An 18395-nucleotide genomic window follows, 5' to 3' on the forward strand; every position below is an offset into this window, starting at 1 on the left:
CTGCACATTATGCACATGTACCCTAGAACTTAAAGAACTTAAAGTATAATAATAAAAAAAAGTTCTGCCACTCAAAGAGAACAACATTAATATTTTGCTTTTATTAAAATTATTTTTAATTATTTAAGCAATGCATTAAACCACTCTACTTATAAAAATCAAAACATTAACGATCAGAATAAAGTTCTCTTTGCCCGTCTCCTTTAATACCAATCTTCTTCATTACTTCCCAGCAGCAATCACTCTTCTGGCTACAAAGAGCAGGTCTGCCAATCCAGGCACATCCAGTGCATTTATTTACCTACATATGCACTCATATAAATTGTATAACTAGGTAGGTAGAAAGACAGATAGGTAGACACCATAGATTAGCGCATTGTTTTCACATAAGTGGCATCACACTGCATGCATCATTCCAAAGCTCCCTTCTTTCCTTCGATAGTTTGCCTACCTAGCTTGTACATATACTTGAGGTTCTCCCAACCCACATTTATTGCATAGTGTCCCATGGCATGGCTATTTTCATTTATTTAGCCATTTCTGTATTGATGGGCAATTAGGCTGTTTACCATTTTTGGTTGTTTGCATTATTTGCTAAGCAGTGATGAGTGAACATCCTTGTACATACCTCCCTGTGTACCCATGGGAATGTTTCTGAGGGTGGACACTGAGAAGCAAAGTGAGAGGTCATGGAGATGCACATACTGTAATTTTGATAGACACTACCACACTGTCTTCGAAATTGGCTCCCCCTCAGCAATGGAGGAAAGAGCTCCTATTTCCCCCACACTTGCCAAAAGTTAATATATTAGCCAGTTTACTTTTTTTCACATATTGCCGGATTTAAAAATAACATTTTGTGGTTGCTTAATTTTGTTATATTTTTATGATTTCTAGTGAGTCTTGATGTAGTCATATACTTGCTGGTCATATATATTTCCTTTTCTAAGCATGTCCTGTTCATATCCTTGTTTGGGCATTGCTTTTTATATATTCTGGATGCAAATTTTTGCTTTACACATTACAAATATGGTCTCAGTTCTCCAGTTAAAAGGCATAAAGTGATTGAATGGATAAAGAAACAAGACCCATCTATATGTTGTCTTCAAGAAACCCACTTCACCCATAAAGGCACACATCTACTGAAAGTGAAGGAGTAGAAAAAATATTTCATGCAATTGGAAACCAAAGAAGAGTGGGAGTAACTACACTTATATCAGATAAAATAGACTACAAATCAAAGACTGTGAACAAAGACAAGGAGGGTTACTATATAATGAGAAAAGGGTCAATACAGCAAGGGGATATAACAATTATAAATATCTATGCACCCAACACTAGAGCTCCCAGGTATATAAAGCAAACATTAATAGATCTAAAGAGGGGATAGACTATAATATATTGAAAACATTTTATTCCATGGTATTATTTTGAAACTTAATAAGGATTCTTTTAACTTTGATGTGTCAAATTAATCTTTTTTTATTATTTATTTTTTATGAGACAGAGTTTCACTCTTGTTGCCCAGGCTGGAGTGCAATGGTGGCACAATCTCGATTCACTGCCACCTCTGCCTCCAGGGTTCAAGCAATTCTCCTGCCTCAACCTCCTGAGTAGCTGGGATTACAGGTGCTCGCCACCATGCCTGGCTAAGTTTTGTATTTTTAGTAGAGATGGGGTTTCTCCACGTTGGTCAGGCTGGCCTCGAACTCCTGACCTCAGGTCATCCACCCGCGTCAGCCTCCCAAAATGCTGGGATTACAGGCGTGAGCCACTACACCCGGCCAAAATTAATATTTTTGTTGCTGTTGTTTTACTTTATGTGTTTAGCTTCTTGGGTCATTTTTATTTATTTTATTTATTTATTTTTTTAGAGGCAGGATCTCACTGTGTTGCCTAGGCTGAGATGCAGAGGCCCAGTCATAGCTCACTGCAACCTCGAACTCTTGGGCTCAAGCGATCCTCCTACGAAAGCTTCCCAAGCAGCGAGGACTATAGGTGCCTGCCACCACATCTAACTAATTTTATTATTTTTTTTATATAGACGGAGTCTCGCTGTGTTACCCAGGCTAGTCTCAAACTCCTGAGCTCAAGCAATCGCCCCGCCTCAGCCTGTGTGCTGGGATTATAGGCATGAGCCACCATGCCTGGCCTTGGGTCATTTTTAAACATTTGAATCTTTATTCTTTAATTTGTCTGAAGTTACTTTTTGTAAATTATAGGAAATTGGAATCTATTTCTTTTAAATCTCAAATGGATAGCTAACCAATCCAACAGTTTCTGAACAATTCATCTCTTCTCCCTATTTGAAATGTACTACTATCAGTTTCTGCACTCCATTCTGTTTTATGGATCTACTAATTTCTGTGTCAACATCATACTATTTAAATTATTTTTGCTTTATAATATATCTTGAACTCTGATAGAATACATTTTCTCTCCTCATCTTCTGTTTCTACATCTTCTTAGCCTTCCTTGTATTTTCACTTTTCCATAGGAGTTATAGAATCAGCTTGAGTTTGTATATTATTTTGATCTTCTCAATTATACAGAGGGCACAGAGTTCTATTTATTCAAATCCTTTTTTTTTTTTTTTTTTTTTTTTTTTTTTTTTTTTTTTTTGAGATGGGATCTTACTCTGTTGCTTAGGCCTGAGTACAGTGGCACAATCACAGCTCACTGCAGCCTTGACCTCCCTAACTCAGGTGATCCTCCTGCTTCAGCCTCCTGAATAACTGGGACTACAGGCACACCCACCACACCTGGCTAATTTTTTGTATTTTTTGTAGAGACAGGGTCTCACATTCTTGCCCAGTCTGGTCTCAAATGCCTGAGTTCAAGTGAGCCTCCCACCTCAGCTTCCCTGGTATTACGGCGTGAGCCACCATACCTGGATCCCAAATCTTTATTTATGTCCTCAGTAAGTAAAAGTAAGTTTTAGTTTTGGCCTTTTTATTTTTTGGTTAGAGTTATTTCTAGTTATTTGTTACTGTTGTGAAGGTTTTTTTCTGTTGTGCTTTGGTTTCATAGTTCTTTCTACTCGAGTATCCTAACCACTATAGTTTAGCATTGCTGGTTTTTTTTTTTTAACTTCATATAAACAGACTCACTATATGTGTATTTCTTTGTATCTGATTTCTTTTTTCCAACATTGTCTTCATGCTGTTATGTGTTGCTGCATGTAGTAGCGGTCATTCCTTCTTTTTCATAACTCTATAATATTCCACTAAACTCATATGCCACAATTAATTCTCCTGTCAATGGGCATTTGGATTGTTTCCAGTTTTATTACAGAGCTGCTCTGAACATTCTTATACATGTACATGCATCCTAATGTACTTAACCATACATTTCTTTGGAGTTTTCTTAATTTGAGTTTCTTCAGAAGCAGATCCTGAAACAAGAATTCAAGTAAGGGTAGTGTATTTGAAAGGTGATTCCAGAAAACACTAGTAAAAGATTGGAGAAGCAAGACAGAGAAGGGAAGAAGCCCAATAAGAGTCACTTGCATGAAGCACATTACTAGAGTGGGCAACTGGAGCTTAATCCTGCTGAGTAACTCTGTGAAACTCCATAGAAAACATGCCTTAGAGTTGTTCCAGCTGAAGAACAAGGGTGCTGGGGTATTTAACTGGCAGCTCCAATCATTCACTAATTGAGGGAATCTCCTGGACCCTTCCCCAGCCCTTCTGGCCTGCACTGCATGTGGGCAGGGCAGGCTCTGGCAGCCAGAGAAAGCCCTCAGGTGAAGAGCTGAAGGTACTGGCAGTTAGAAGTTGGGCTGGCATGCCCCACAGTGGTGAAGGCCAAGAGAGTGTGGCAGTACATGACAGAGTTTGCTATAAGAGAGTCTTTCCATGCACAGAATTTCTGGATCATAGGGCACATATATATTCAACCATTGTGGATACTGCCAAACAGTCTTCCAATCTGTTGTCCCATTTTGCGCTCCCACCAGCAACCTAGGAGAACTCCCACAGGGTTGTGTCCTTGCTGGCTCTTGGTATTGACTTTTACATTTAAGCCATTTTGGTAGGTGTGTAATGTTGTCTAATTTGCAGTTCCTGGATTACTGATAATTTTGAGCATCTTTTCATGTAATTTTTGAAAATTTGGATTTCTTCTGTGAAGTGCCTATTCAAGTCTCTGGCCTGTTTTTCTATTGGAATGTTTGGCATTTCCTTATTGATTTCCAGAAGATTTTATATATTCTGGATTCAGGCCCTGTGGCAGTCATATGTGTTGAAAATATCTGTGGCTCTCCTTTTTACTATCATTCATGTCTTTTGAAAAACAGAAGTTCTTAAATTTTTTTAAGAGACAGGGTCTCACTCTGTCACCTAGGCTGGAGTATAGTGGCATGATCATAGCTCGCTGCAGCTTTCACCTTCTGGGCTCAAGCAGTCCTTCTGCCTCAACCTTCCAAGTAGCTGGGACTACTATAGGTATACACCACCACTGCCGGCTAACTTCTTAAAATTAGTTTTTGTGGAGACAGGGTCTCACTATGTTGCCCAGGAGAAGTTCTTAATTTTCATGAATATATAAATATTTTTCCTTTAGGGTAGTACTTTTTGAGTACTAAGAAACCTTTCCTGTGATTATGAAGAATTACCCTATGTTATTTTCTTTTTCTTTTTTTTTTTTTTTTTTTTTGAGACAGAGTTTTGCTCTTGTTGCCCAGGCTAGAGAGCAATGGTTCAATCTTGGCTCACTGGAACCTCTGCCTCCTGGGTTCAAGGGATTGTCCTGCCTCAGCCTCCCGAGTAACTGGGACTACAGGCATCTGCCACTGCACCTGGCTAATTTTTGTATTTTTAGTTGACATGGAGTTTCACTGTGTTGGCCAGGCTGATCTTGAACTCCTGACCTCAAGTGATCTGCCCGCCTCAGCCTCCCGAAGTACTGGGATTACAGGCATGAGCCACTGTGCTCGGCCTACCCTATGTTATTTTCTAAAAACTTTATTGTTTTGCCATCCATACTAAGATCTGTAATCCATGTAGAGCTTATTTTTTGTGTATGACATGAGGTAGGGATCAAGAATTACATCGTGCCACGATGCCTGTCCAGTTATTCCAGCTCCGTTACAGGAGAGAACACATGTTCCTCATGTTCTGCATATCCAATCTTGTCATTGAATCCAGTGTCCATATGTGTATGGAGCTGTTTCTGGGTTTCTGCTCTTTTCCACTGGTCTGGCGTTGTATGTCCTTGTTGCAGTATTATACCATCCATTGTAGCCTCATTAAAGATCTTGGTAGTTGAAACAGAAAGTTGTCCTACATTGTTCTTTTTCATCTAGAATAGCTTAACTATTCTTTGATTTTTCTGCATTCCCAGTTAAATTTCAGAGTCAGCTTGTCAAACTCAAGCTTTCTTTCCTTTCCTCTTGAAAGGAAAGAAAGAAGGAAGGAAGAGAGGGAGAGAAATCTGCTGGGATTCTGATTAGAGATTTTATTGTACCTGTAGATCAATATGGAAAGAATTAAAACTCTTTACAATATTGAGTTTTCCAGCCAATTTACTTAGGTGTTCTTTAATTTCTCTAACAAAGTTTTGTAGTTTTTCCTGTCAAAGTCTTATATACCTATTGCTAGATGTATTCTATGTACATTCTTGATGTTTTGATCCTATTGTAAATGATATCATTTTCATTTACTGTTTGATGTGTTATAGAGAAATACAATCAATTTTGTCTACTGACTTGAGTCTTAGAATCTTACTATATAGAGAAATACAGTCAATTTTGTCTACTGACTTGAGTCTTAGAATCTTATTAAATTCTCATACTAATTCTAACAGTTCATCTTGTATTCTCTTGGATTTTTAAGTACACACAATCAATATTGATTTTCTATATTCATCTTGAAACTGGCCACCTTACTGAACTTTCTTATTAGTTCTAGTAATTTGCCTTTCAAAATCTTGAGTTTTCTAGGTTACAAAACCAAAAAAAAAAAAAAAAAAAAAAAAGCCCTCATATTAACTTATAATTACGAGGATTCTGTTTCTGGCTGAAGACACTGTTAAGTAAAAGAAGTATGGAGTCACACTACCTGAATTTGAATCCCAGCCCATTATTTACTATGTAATTTTAAGTAATTTTCTTAATCCTCTGTATGTTGGTATCATTAATTATAAGCTGCCTCGTAGGGTGGTTGTAAAAATTAAATGAGTTTATACACTTAGAATTGTGCCTGTCAAATAGTAAGCACTCAACTTACATAAGCTTTTGCCATTTCATCAGTTTCCTAAATTCCTTTATACATTTTCTTTCTAAATTTTCACTTCTTATTTATTTTTTCTTATTTTATTGTATTGGCTCCTTTTCCGATATAACACTGAATCATAGTGGTGCTTATACACCTCATCTGAAATTTTAACACTTTGAAACATTTCTTTCTAGTTTTTGTTGTTGTTGTTATTTTTTGGGTTTTGGTTTTTTTAATAGGCATGTTGTTTTGTTTTGCTTTTCATGTTTGATGTATCTGAAATTGTCTTTGACTGGACTTCCGAATCTGGTGGTAAACTATGCAAGACAGAGATACTTTTCCAAAGGAATGTCTTTTGTTCAAACTGTATTATTCACATAAAGATGGAAAGTAATGATGAAACAATTTGTTTTTAAACATCGCGATTTGGTTGTGAATGGAGACACCGATCCTTTCTCCTTCCTGCAGATTCATTAGTGTAGTCTTAACGAAGAGGTGCTCTTCATTCATGTAATAAAACGTTTTAGGATGTTTGGAATGAGCTCAGGGATATTTGTAGCCACATAGGGCTGTTGGCCAATTCTTTTTTAAGACAATATCACATTCTTGAGCTTTTAAGTTTGATTAAATTCTTAGTAAGCTAGAGTATGTCTTCAAGTTAGTTTTCTTTTCATAGAAAGCCTATAGCTAGAATTTTTGAGTCATTAAATAACTAAGAAAGCCTTTCTACAGGAAAGACCACCTGAACTGCATAAAATTCTAGCATTACCTCCACAGTGTCAGTTTTGCTCTTAATTTCCTCCAGTGCCACTACTGTATTTCTCATTTTCTTGCAAAGTTTAAAAATCTTACTCCTCTTTTTTTGGGGGGGAGTAGGGAGAGGGTTGTTTGTTTGTTTTGAGACAGGGTCCCGTTCTGTCACCCAGGCTGGAGTGCAGTGGCATGATTGCGGCTCACCACAGCCTCAACCCCCTGGGCTCAATCCTTCTCCCTGCTTCAGTCTCCTGAGTAGCTGGGACCACAGGTGCACACTACCCACGCCTGGCTAATTTTTGTACTTTCTGTAGATACAGGGTTTCACCATGTTGCCCAGGCTGGTCACAAATTCCTGAGCTCAAGCAATCCACCTGCCTTGGCCTCCCAAAGTGCTGGGATTACAGGCATGAGCCACATCCTCTAGCCCATCTTTTATCTTACTACTTTTTCATGACATATGGTTACTTACAAATGGCTGTCTGTTTTCTTCTTAATAATTTTCTGTTTCTGTTTCATAAAAGCCACCTCTTTTGCATCATATCGTTATATCAAATGATTCTCTAAAATGTTCTTTAAGTTTCTAGAAGATATTATCGGTTAAATTTTCTCTGGTTTTCGGATGAGGATCCCTTTTTGTCTTCTACTAGTTTTTCAATTGTCTCTTTCATCCTGTTTATTCATTCTCAAATGAGAAGAGACTCATTCTGGCTTGCCATGGTCAATAGAAAGGGTGTATGTTTTGCTCATGACCTCCTTTCTGGACGTTAGTGCACTCATTCTCTAAGCCCTATACTAAATCTTAGCCAGTTGATACACCTAACCAAGCCTCCATCTAACCAGCTTCCTTGTTGTGTGGCCCTGCTGAACTGATGTGCACTTATCTTCTGCATCCGATCCTGGGATACTGAGAAGCTGATCAAATGGAATACACATGACAACCCCCAGTATACTGCATGTCGAGGGTTCCTCTTGTCCCTGTGCTCACACTGAGTGCTCTGGAAACTACTTCTCTGAGGAAGTGATGTACCAGCCTTGGTGTCCCTCCTCTACCCTGCAATTTTTCTTTTCCTAGTTGTTTTCTGAGAGTTGCAGTTCTTAACTGGCAGGTGGAAGGGAGTGGGGAGCACTCTGGCTCTTTCAAAAGGCAGCACCTACCAAGTAGATGGATGGCTGCTGAATTTAAATTTCTTAACAGTTAGAGGACACAGGTGTTATTTTTTCAATCCTGATGTCCCTTTTCAACCGATTTCCATTGGCCTTGTGTTTAGGTAGAAATTCTCCAGACCTCCCAAAACAGACTGACTGCAGTCCTAGATTTTGGTGTGCTAAGTTTTATGTTTCGTTATAGGACTTCGAGACGATTTTAGTAGGAAGTTGAAGAAGCTGCCCCATGCTCTCCTAGCCATTTTAAGCAAGATGCAATATCTGGAATTAAATATTTGTTTTTAGCAATTCACCACTTCCTGGATGGCTTGCAGGAATGCAGCTTGGCAGCAGAGCTAAAGATCCCTCTTTGCCAGGCTTCTGCATAGGCAGAAGAGATGACCAGGAACTGTGATTTCAAAGGCTGAGTGCCCCAAATGATTTATTCTGATAGGAAGGTGGGAAATTAAAAACCCCACTGGACTAGACAGGAGGGAATATGGGTTCTCAGGGCTGTGTCACTGCATAGGTGACCTAGCTGGGGTTCTGATCTCTTATTTCTAAAAACAAAGTTAGACCAAGTGCTCTTTAAAATCCTGCCTTTCTAGAAGTCTGTGGTTTTACCAGCTGGCCTGGACCATCTGCTATTAGAAGCCTGTTCTTTGAGGCTTCTCATGTTTGTTAGCGCCTCTGCTGGAGGGAAGCAGAGGTAAGAGGTTCATCTCCACTTGGTGTGCAGGCTCCAGTGTGCTTCCTACAGGCAGCACCTGTGGGCAGCTACGGGGACCTGAACCTTCCCCTGGGAGATTTGCCCGCCGGGGGCACTCTGGGCCTTTGTCAGGCCCCGCCTCCATATAACAAAGTTGTGAGACATCCAAGAGCCCTCATTTCCTGAGTCCCCTTCAGTGACTTTATATTGAAAGTAAAAATAGAGACAGGAAATAAAACTTGTTTTTTTCAGAGAATGTCTTTGAAGTTTGGGAACGCAGAATGGTCACTGTGCAGTCTGCCTCCATCCGACAGTAAGTGGACACTGGGGAGTTGCTCTAACGCTTGTCAAGACCAGCTTGCTCAACACCCAAGTGAAAGCAGAGGCAGCGGTGTGGAGAAAGAGCAGAGATTTGCCGTTTATCATCCACGTTTCCTTTTTCCCAGACAGAGTCTCTCTCTGTGGCCCCGGACTGGAGTGCAGTGGGCAATCTTGGCTCACTGCAAGCTCAGTCTCCTGGGTTCATGCCATTCTCCTGCCTCAGCCTCCTGTGTAGCTGGGACTATAGGCGCCTGCCACCACGCCCAGCTAATTTTTGTATTTTTAGTAGAGACGGGGTTTCACCGTGTTAGCCAGGATGGTCTCGATCTCCTGACCTCGTGATCCACCCACCTCAGTCTCCTAAAGTGCTGGGATTACAGGCCTCATAAGCTACCATACCCAGCCCTTTTTTTTTTTTTTTTTAAAGACAGAGTCTTGCTCTGCCACCCAGGTGGGAGTGCAGAGTGGCGTGATCTTGGCTCATTGCAATCTCCGCCTCCCGGGTTCAAGTGATTCTCCTGCCTCGGCCTCTCGAGTATCTGGGATTACAGGCACATGCTACCACACGCGGCTAATTTTTTTGATTTTTAGTAGAGATGGGGTTTCACCATGTTGGTCATGATGGTCTCGATCGCCTGACCTCATGATCTGCCCACCTCAGCCTCCCAAAGTGGTGGGGTTACAAGCATGAGCCACCTCGCCTGGCCTATCATCCACATTTTCTAGACGAGTGTAAGAGTGTACTACAGGAAATCCCCCCAGGGTCAGAGATTTGTCCTGTGTCAGAGGTGAAGCCCAAGACACAGCTCACACCAACATTCCAGGGCAGTGCCAAGCCTCCCAGGCTCCAGGCAGCTCAGAACTTGGGGACTTTACCCTCACCCTCCAGCATCTCCAGAATGATGGGAGTGTATATGTGGGCATCGCGCATGGCCCCTTTTGCCTTCTTGTTCCTTCTCTCTCCTCTCTCCTTTTTCGTCTTGCTCCGCCATTCTCCCGCCCACAGTATCTGCTCTAATAAGCCAAGCAGCAGTGCTCCAACTAGCCCATAGGTGGTTCACACTGGAGTACCTTGTGCAGGATAATTTGCCAAATGGGTTAGAGGTCTGTCTTGCCAGGGCTGTGCATACACCCACAATTAGAAGGGAGTGAAAGGAGGAGGGGAGCCTAACAACCAAGAATGGCTCCACATCCATTTGCACAGCATCCACCCCGTCTCTGCCCTTGGCCTCCCAAATGGATGTTGGTCTGGGCGTCGCTGGCTCCACTGCCTGTGTGTATTGGCATCTGGTACATGAAGACCAAGTTTCTGAGGAAAGCCAGCTCTCAACCTTGAAACAAAGGCATTAGGTTTCTCGTCTCACTCAGGTCAGGCACATTTGGAGAAATGAGGGCCAAGTTAGAGTTTAGTTCTAGGGGTGGTTGGAGGCAGAGGGCAGGTTCATGGTACTGGCTCCATGGTCATCTGAACCTAAGTGACCTTTGGTGATGCATCAGAAATCACAATGAAGCAAGGAAACCTGCAAGGCATCTAACTGGGAACTATGTATAGTTTCCAAAATTTAGGGAGCACAAAATAATCCAATAAAGATTTTAAGACAGCCCCTCCCCCCGCATCAAGGCCTGGCTCCTCCCAAGTGGGTGATCAGTGCTTCTGGCACCAGCTGGCCCTGAGTGGTCAGTGGAGCTGCTTAGAACCTAAGCCCCAAGTTTTGTGTGTTAGGCCCCCGCTCCCAAGGTCCCTGTGGCAATGTGCTGGCACCTAATTATTTGCAGACCCTGAGAAGCATGCATTGCTGAGATTTACCAGCATTTATGACTTACTGAACATCAAATATTTATTAGCAGAGGGTACAGTTCTTCTATTTTCTTTCTTCCTTGTTTGAATTCAAGGAATCTTACGGTTTTTATTTTAAAGGCTCTTGATCATGCAGATTCATTCCAAAGGAAGGGTGCTCTCCTGGACACCATCACCTCTCCATAGTCTTGTCATTCTATCAGTACTGAAGGGCCACCAGTTCACAGCAGGGAAGTAAAGGGGGGTTATTTCCATTCGTCTTACCTCAAACACCTATAGGTTTCTTAAGGAACAAGCCCAGAGGTACAAATGTGAACCTACTTTTGTAATTGATTTTTCCAACATAACCCCAATTGACTGCCTTAGTTAATCTTTCCAACAGAACTGCAGCCCCTATGTCCTCCCGGGAGAGTGCCCTCCTTAGTGGAAAGGGTCATGCTCTCCACTTTTCACAAGCCTTCCTAGGAGGGGAGCTGCGAGCTCTTCAGCTGAAAGGTGAAAAGGCCTCTTCTGCAGGCATACTTTTCAAACCTGTATCCTTGGAGGCTGAGTGTTTGCTGACAAATGCACACCCTAGATGGTCTCTCTCCCTGCCCCCACCCTTGCCCTGGCAAGATCACATTGAACTATTGAGGGAAAGTATTTACTGAATGCAGGGAGAATAGAGCACTTCTGCATTATTTATGAGGGGCTAACAATGCCCATCATATGTAGAATGTATTTGGACATAAATTAGTGATGTGAGGAAACTCCAGTGGCCCAAAACCTATTAGCATCTCTGACACATATGTAAAAACACGTCGTAGTCTAACCTCTTATATGAGGCTGGGAACTGGCTATGAGACAGCCTCACAAAGAAAACAAACATCTTTAACCTTTTGTTTGCCATTAGCCCTCTGGGCAGTTTGTCTACTATTAAGTAAGACTTGGAATCATGAATTCTTAACCTCTCCTTACACACCTTCTTTCTGCTTTCTCTAAGGAAGGAAGGAAGAATGTGCACATTTCCTGAGTGTCTATCGTGTGCGAAGTGTTACAGCAAACCTCTTGATGTCCTGGAGTGCTGGGCACCCCCACTCTATAGGATCAGGAAACTAAGGCTCACAGTCCTGCAGCTGATAAGTGGCTGACAGGGAGTAGGAAACAGGGTCTTGGCTTCCATCTGGGCTTCTTACAGTCCATTTGACTCACCCCTGGGCAGGAAGGCAAAGGTCGTTCTTGGCTTCTGTATCAGTTATCTGTCACCACAATAATGCTGCAAAACATAGAACCACAACATGGGTGGTATAAAACAATAAAAATCTATTTTTGCCCAGAAGCCTGTTTGTTGGCTGGGTGTGTCTGCTGATACAGGCTGTGCTTGGCTAATCTCAGCTGGACTCAAGTGTGCATCTTTGTTCAACTGCTGGGTCAGCTGGGGCTGGCCCGTCAAGGATGGCCCGGGCCAGGACAGCCCATCCAAGTTGAGTGGGGAGTTTCAGTTCCAGGGCAGCGAGGACTGGAGGATTCTGACCCATTGTTGAGTTGCTCTTACTTCACAGGCTTCCCAGAAACTGTGGAGGCTGGGAAGGGGTTTTCCAAGATCAAATCCAGGATCCAGTGCTAATTGGGTCACCCTAAAGAAACCCGTTTCCTTCACCAAGAATAAAATGGGAATCCATACCTCTGCCCCACCTTCCTGTCAAAGATGTTGTGGAAAGAAATTCCCAGTGGGGGATCCAGACTTTGGCTTCAGCTGGGACTCACCTCACTGTGCCTTCAGTTCGCTGTGTGAAACTGACAACCCTGGACTGGACAAAACACTGAGGTTCTATGGCTCTGTGAGGAGGACCAAGCTAAGAGAGACAAAAGATGTTCAGGTGCCTTGAAGAGCTAGCACCACTGTACCTGTGGAACCAGGTGTCAAGGTGACATATGATTCCAGGGTAATTCCCCAACCTGTATCTGCCTCCCTGAACCAACCAGATACTGTCCCCCTTACCTTACCCTCCACACCACACACACGCAACCGAAGTCACTCTACCCTGCCTCCAGGAATGGGCCCTCCCTCATCTCTCTCCTTGCTTCCCCTCCCCACGAGCACAGAGGCCCTGGCTTCCAACACCCCATTATTGCTCAGCATCCAAATATCCAAAGACCTTTGTTACTAGAAGGAAAATGCATGATGGGTGAAAAGCAGCCTTTCTGGCCAGAGAATCTACTCGGTTACTGACCACGCAGTTGGCGGCAAGGCCCCTCCCCAAGCTGAGAGAGAAGGGAGAGCACAGGACCCCACAGGGCCTTTCCTGTCCTCTGTGATGTTCTGTGGTCTCACACAATCCCTCACCCTGTCCTGCCTCCCTTTGCATCCTCTCTGGAGGGGAATCATCCCTGGCTTGATGAGCATTGCTGCACTCCTCTGACCACACACCTTTGTGCTGCCCGTGGGTAGGCGATGGACAGGGCCAGGGCCGGTTAGTCCGGGTGTCAGAGGGCAGCTGAGCTCCTAGAACACCCAGGAGCAGCCACTCTGGAGGCAAAGTAGACCTGGCCGCAGGATTGGTTTGGGATGGGGAAGGCACGGAGAAAGGGTCAGTTGTGAAGAGACATTGTCTCTCTCCAGGTTAGAGCTGGGGAAGATCAGCTATGGGGAGCAGCACATTCTTAGAAGTGCACTTTCTTTGTCCTGTTTCTGACCTCCTGAGGGACAAAAGTCCAGTGGCCGCCAGGGAGAAAGCAAGTTGGTGTCTCAAGATCTCAGAGAGGGTTTGTGCCCGAGGCCAGGGCTTCCCTTATCTTACCCTGGGAACCCAGTGGTTTGAAAAATTTATCTACCAAGGAACCTATATTTTTAGGCAGTAGCTGTCTGCCATCCTTGTTAATCACAGATTATACACAGATGTGTACATGCCTGCCAGTACGAGGTCCTGGGCCACAGGACAAAACCAGCATGACCAATCTGAGTCAATATTATTTATTTCAAAAAATGGGGAAAGGCACTATAACCTGCATAGGTAGCCTTATTGTAAGTAAACAAATGACTCCTCTTCGTCTTTGAAATGGAAGCGAGTGCTTGGCGTTCCACGTGGTCCTACATAGGACCTGCTTCCCTGTGAGAGGGAGGGAGGTCAAGAATGGCTGAGGGCTTTTGGGGTCTACACCCACCTCCCCATCAGGCAGTGGCACATCAGCTCCTGACATGCCCTCCCTGCTTTCCTCCTAAAAGAGAGAGGAGAAGAAACAGATCCAAATGGTCTAGACAGGGCTGGGCTAACCTCGCACCTTCCATGGCAGAACTGGCTTTCAGCAGCTGGAGTCCAGGAGACCCTGACCAGCCTGTGACTGTGTCAAGACTGAATCCATCAGTGCCACTGGAACACCTGCTGTTTCGTTGGGTTTCTGTTGCATCCTTGGGTTGGAGGGAGCTATTGACACTTTCCTAGCTGTTCAAAAATGGGCACATGTCAACTATAGAGTGTAGTAACTGAACAGCACCAAAGTCATTTGTGCTCTGCTTGTGCCTGCAAGCACACCTGGCTCCACAGCCCGGGTCTGAGGATGCTGAGGTCAAAGCCTCACGCCAGCTCCCAGATGTCATCAGATCTGTCTAGTTTTTCTTAGACTTTCAAGGCAGGTGTTCTCCCTCCTGTTCTTATTTTCCTTTAGCTCCTGACCAACTGCTTTTGTCAAAATCAATGGCTGGCAATTGCTAGCTATAAAACCCTGGGCAACATATGGACATACTGCCTCATTATTTGGAGTATTTGGACTTGCCATACACTTCTAGACTGCAAGCTACAGCTTTGCATTTGCTGCTGTGGCATCTGGTGGCTTCCGAAGGCTGTTGGGAAGGCATAGGCAGGATGTATTGATCTGCGCTCTCTGTGCAGTTTGCTTCACGTTAAGTCTTTAAAATTTTTTCTTACATTAAATATGTGTGTATACATATATATTTAATTTTAAATATATATATCTCACACAAAATAGAATCTGACAAGCCAATGTAAACCTGTACCCACACTGTCTAATCACCCTATTAAAAGCACAAATACAGCATTATCTGAAGAATAATCAATATTGGTATGAAAATTGAGAGCTATGTGGTTAATCCAAAGGAGCGTGAATTGACAGAGGATCTCAGCCAATGTTTGCAGAAGATATTTGCCTGGATTTTGTTATCAGGAGATTATCATGCTTCACTATTTATTCAGAATCCTCCAGATGAAGGCTTGGCACCAGTTGTCCCCGGGGTAGGGTCAGGGACGGTTGTCCAGGGACCTGAAGTGGCAGTAGGGGCAAGCATAGTGACTTCTACATCTTAAAAGGGGCTGCAGAGGTTTATAGAAGCATAGATTCCAGAACCTCACCCCACATGGTGAAAATCAGAATTTCTGGGGATGGAGACCCAGAGGCTGCCCTGCAAAGAGGTCCCCTCTGATGTGCAGTCGGGTGTGGGTGCCGTTCCCTCCAAGAGAAATGTTTGTTCTTTCTTTCCCCGGGTCTGCAGCAAACCTGGGATGTGGTGTCAGTGCCTTCACTTATACTCCAAGGTCTCCATGTATTTCCTTTTTCAATGAAAATCATTTTGCCTGATTTGCCTAGCTCAGAGTTACTGGGGTAATACAATGGGAAGGAAAGTGTGAAGTGAAGATGTACCTGTTATCTCACTTAAGCCTCTCTAGAGTTGAGCACTTATTTCCTTATTCAGATGAGGAACACAGGCACCAAGAGGCTAAGTAATTTGCAAGGCCCCAGGTCTTAGAGGTGGGGAAGCCCAGGTTTGAATCCAGAGCTTTCCGTTGCATAACATGCTCCTCTGAGACTAGAAATCAGGCAGACCCTTGCAGCTCAAACCGGGGCATGTGGAGCAGCAGCAGCAGCATCACCTGGATACTAATGAGAAATGCAGAATCCCAGGCCCTGTCCATGCTGACTACATGAGAATCTGCATTTTGATGAGCCCTCCAGATGATTCCTATGCATCTTAAAGTCTAGCAGCACTGCTGTAGAGGACTTCAGATTGAGCAACAGAGAGTAGACCTCAAAATAAGGTTCCCCTGCAAAGGCTATTTTTGTTTGTTACCACCACACAGGAATCATCAGAATCCAACAAAAATATGCAGTCCTCACAGGAATGAGCAAAGAAGGAATCATTACCAGTAAGCTGTTGGAAGAAGGATGGCAGTGAGCAGTCTTAGCCCTTTCTGTCTGAGCTCCCATTGCAGGGGAAGTGCTCCTCATTCAAGAAAGTCAAAATGCCCCAAGAGAATGAGTTTTAAGATGAAAACAAATTGTTTTTATGTGGATGTGTTGTGTGTGTTTAATTTTTGAAGACAGTATGAATACTTTTAGAAATGAGAGGAGGAAAATCAGGAAGAAAGAGTTTAGCCAAGCGGATACAGCCTAGCAGCTTTACCATTCAGGAGCTCTCCTCTTCCTGCCTTTTGAGAGTATCAGTGCATTTTGATTATTTCAGGAGTGACTCCTTTATATTACTTTATAGCACACGGTATCCAGCAGGGAGGGCGGCCAGTTAGGTAGAAGGAAATTCAGCTTCCAAGTATCTCTCCCATAAGTGTTTGTCCTCAGGTTAAATCCTGTCTTAGTCTGTTAAGGCTCCAGTAACAATCACAACAATAAAATACCATGACTTACTGCTTATAAACAACAGAAGTTTGTTTCTCACAGTTCTGAAGGCTAGGACGTCCAAGATTAAGGTGCCAGCGGATTCAGTGTCGGGCAATAGTCTGGGTCCTGGTTCATAGAGAAGTCTTTCTCACTGTGTCCTCCCATGGTGGAAGGGGCAAGAGGTCTCTCTCAGGCTTATTTTATAAGGGCACTAACCCTATTCATGAGGGCTCCAACTTCAGGCCCAGTCACCTCCCAAAGGCCCCACCTCTTAATACCATGACCTTGGATATTAGGATTGCAACATATGAATTTTTGGGGGGGACGTAAACATTCAGACACCGTAGCAGACCCTCCACATAAGATGCTGCCTGCAGAACACAATTAGGAAATGCTGTGCCCAAAAGCCAGGAAACAAAATATACAAGCCAGGGCTTTGAGAAGCATAGGAAAGCATCTGAGTAGCACCCTGGGTGCCAGGCTTGGGGGAATGTCAGTCCAGTGCAAAGGGATTCTCAACCTCTGGCCAGAATATCCAGTGGGATGGATTCTGAGGGTGACTGCCCTGTCTGGGCCTCTGCTCCTTCCTGGCCTTTCCCCAGTTCTTTCTGTTGAGGCCACATTCTCACCACACCCCTAGGAGAGCTGGGACTTATTTCAAGTGATTTTTTTTTTTTTTTTTTTTTTTTTTTTTGAGATGGAGTCTCGCCCTGTCACCCAGGCTGGAATGCAATAGCGTGATCTTGGCTCACTGCAACCTCCACCTCCTGGGTTCAAGCGATTCTCCTGCCTCAGCATCCCAAGTAGCTGGTATTACAGGTGTGTGCCACCACGCCCAGCTAATTTTTTGTATCTTTAGTAGAGATGAGGTTTCACTATGTTGGCCAGGCTGGTCGCAAACTCCTGACCTCATGATCTGCCTGCCTTGGCCTCCCAAAGTGCTGGGATTACAGGTGTGAGCCACCGCACCTGGCTATTTCAGGTGATTGTAACACATGTTCTCATGTTTTAACATTGTGATTTATAATACTGTATTTAATCTTTATGGGTCACTTTTCTGAGCCACCGAACCCATCTGTGAAGTGTACAGATTCCCTGAAAGAGTCAAGAAGTCATTTGTCCTCATTTTCCCAAACATTCATTGTATCCATGGCTCCAAAAAGAATCAGTCAGGAATACTACAGAGGCCCGGTTGCTGCCTTCTAGGAACTTGTAGGCTAAGGGAGAGGTTGTGACACATAATGTCCTTGACTGCATATGTCAACCCAGGCATGGATACTCATTTCTGCTAAATCAAAGAGACTCCACATATACTAACATATCTACAAGCCTGAAGTCCTATTGTAGTGTTGGGCTTCTTCCCCTACCCTCTTCCCCTGTCTTCTTGTACTGGCTTCCAATTTCAAACTAGCCAAATGAAAACTGGCTAAACCAATTTTTCTAGTCTTTCTCTCCCTTGGTCTTCTGTTTTGTTTTGTTCTAATTTTTCAAAAGTCTGGACAAAAGGAATTTGGGTTGGGATAATACCATCATTCTGTCACTTCTAATTTCATTCTGTTAACAATTTTTAGAGTCACCTGGGTAGAAGCTTTGATTTTGAAAAACTACGCACTTTTAAGTTTTGACTCCAGAAGGTAATTTCAACTCAGCTGTAAACAATTCGAGAGGGTGAATATGAAAGAGGAACTGCCTCATCAGGCTTCCCCATCCCGGGGTCTGGAGTCCTCCCTGCCTTCGTGGCACCTGATTTCGGAGATAAATAATTTCATTTATCTCTGGATAAATGGTATGCTGGAGGAGAGGGGAGGTAAAAGGGAAAGACAACTGCAGTTAGTTCAAAGCCAGA

The 18395-nt window shown here is 43.4% G+C and overlaps 1 protein-coding gene across 1 annotated transcript in view; it reads left to right on the plus strand.

Moving 5' to 3' along the window:
- Nucleotides 1–18395, plus strand: part of ONECUT2 (one cut homeobox 2) — a 55939-nt gene that overhangs the window by 22456 nt on the left and 15088 nt on the right. The window lies entirely within an intron of this gene.

Source organism: Theropithecus gelada, chromosome 18 (assembly GCF_003255815.1).
Source record: "Theropithecus gelada isolate Dixy chromosome 18, Tgel_1.0, whole genome shotgun sequence".
Lineage (NCBI taxonomy): Eukaryota > Metazoa > Chordata > Mammalia > Primates > Cercopithecidae > Theropithecus > Theropithecus gelada.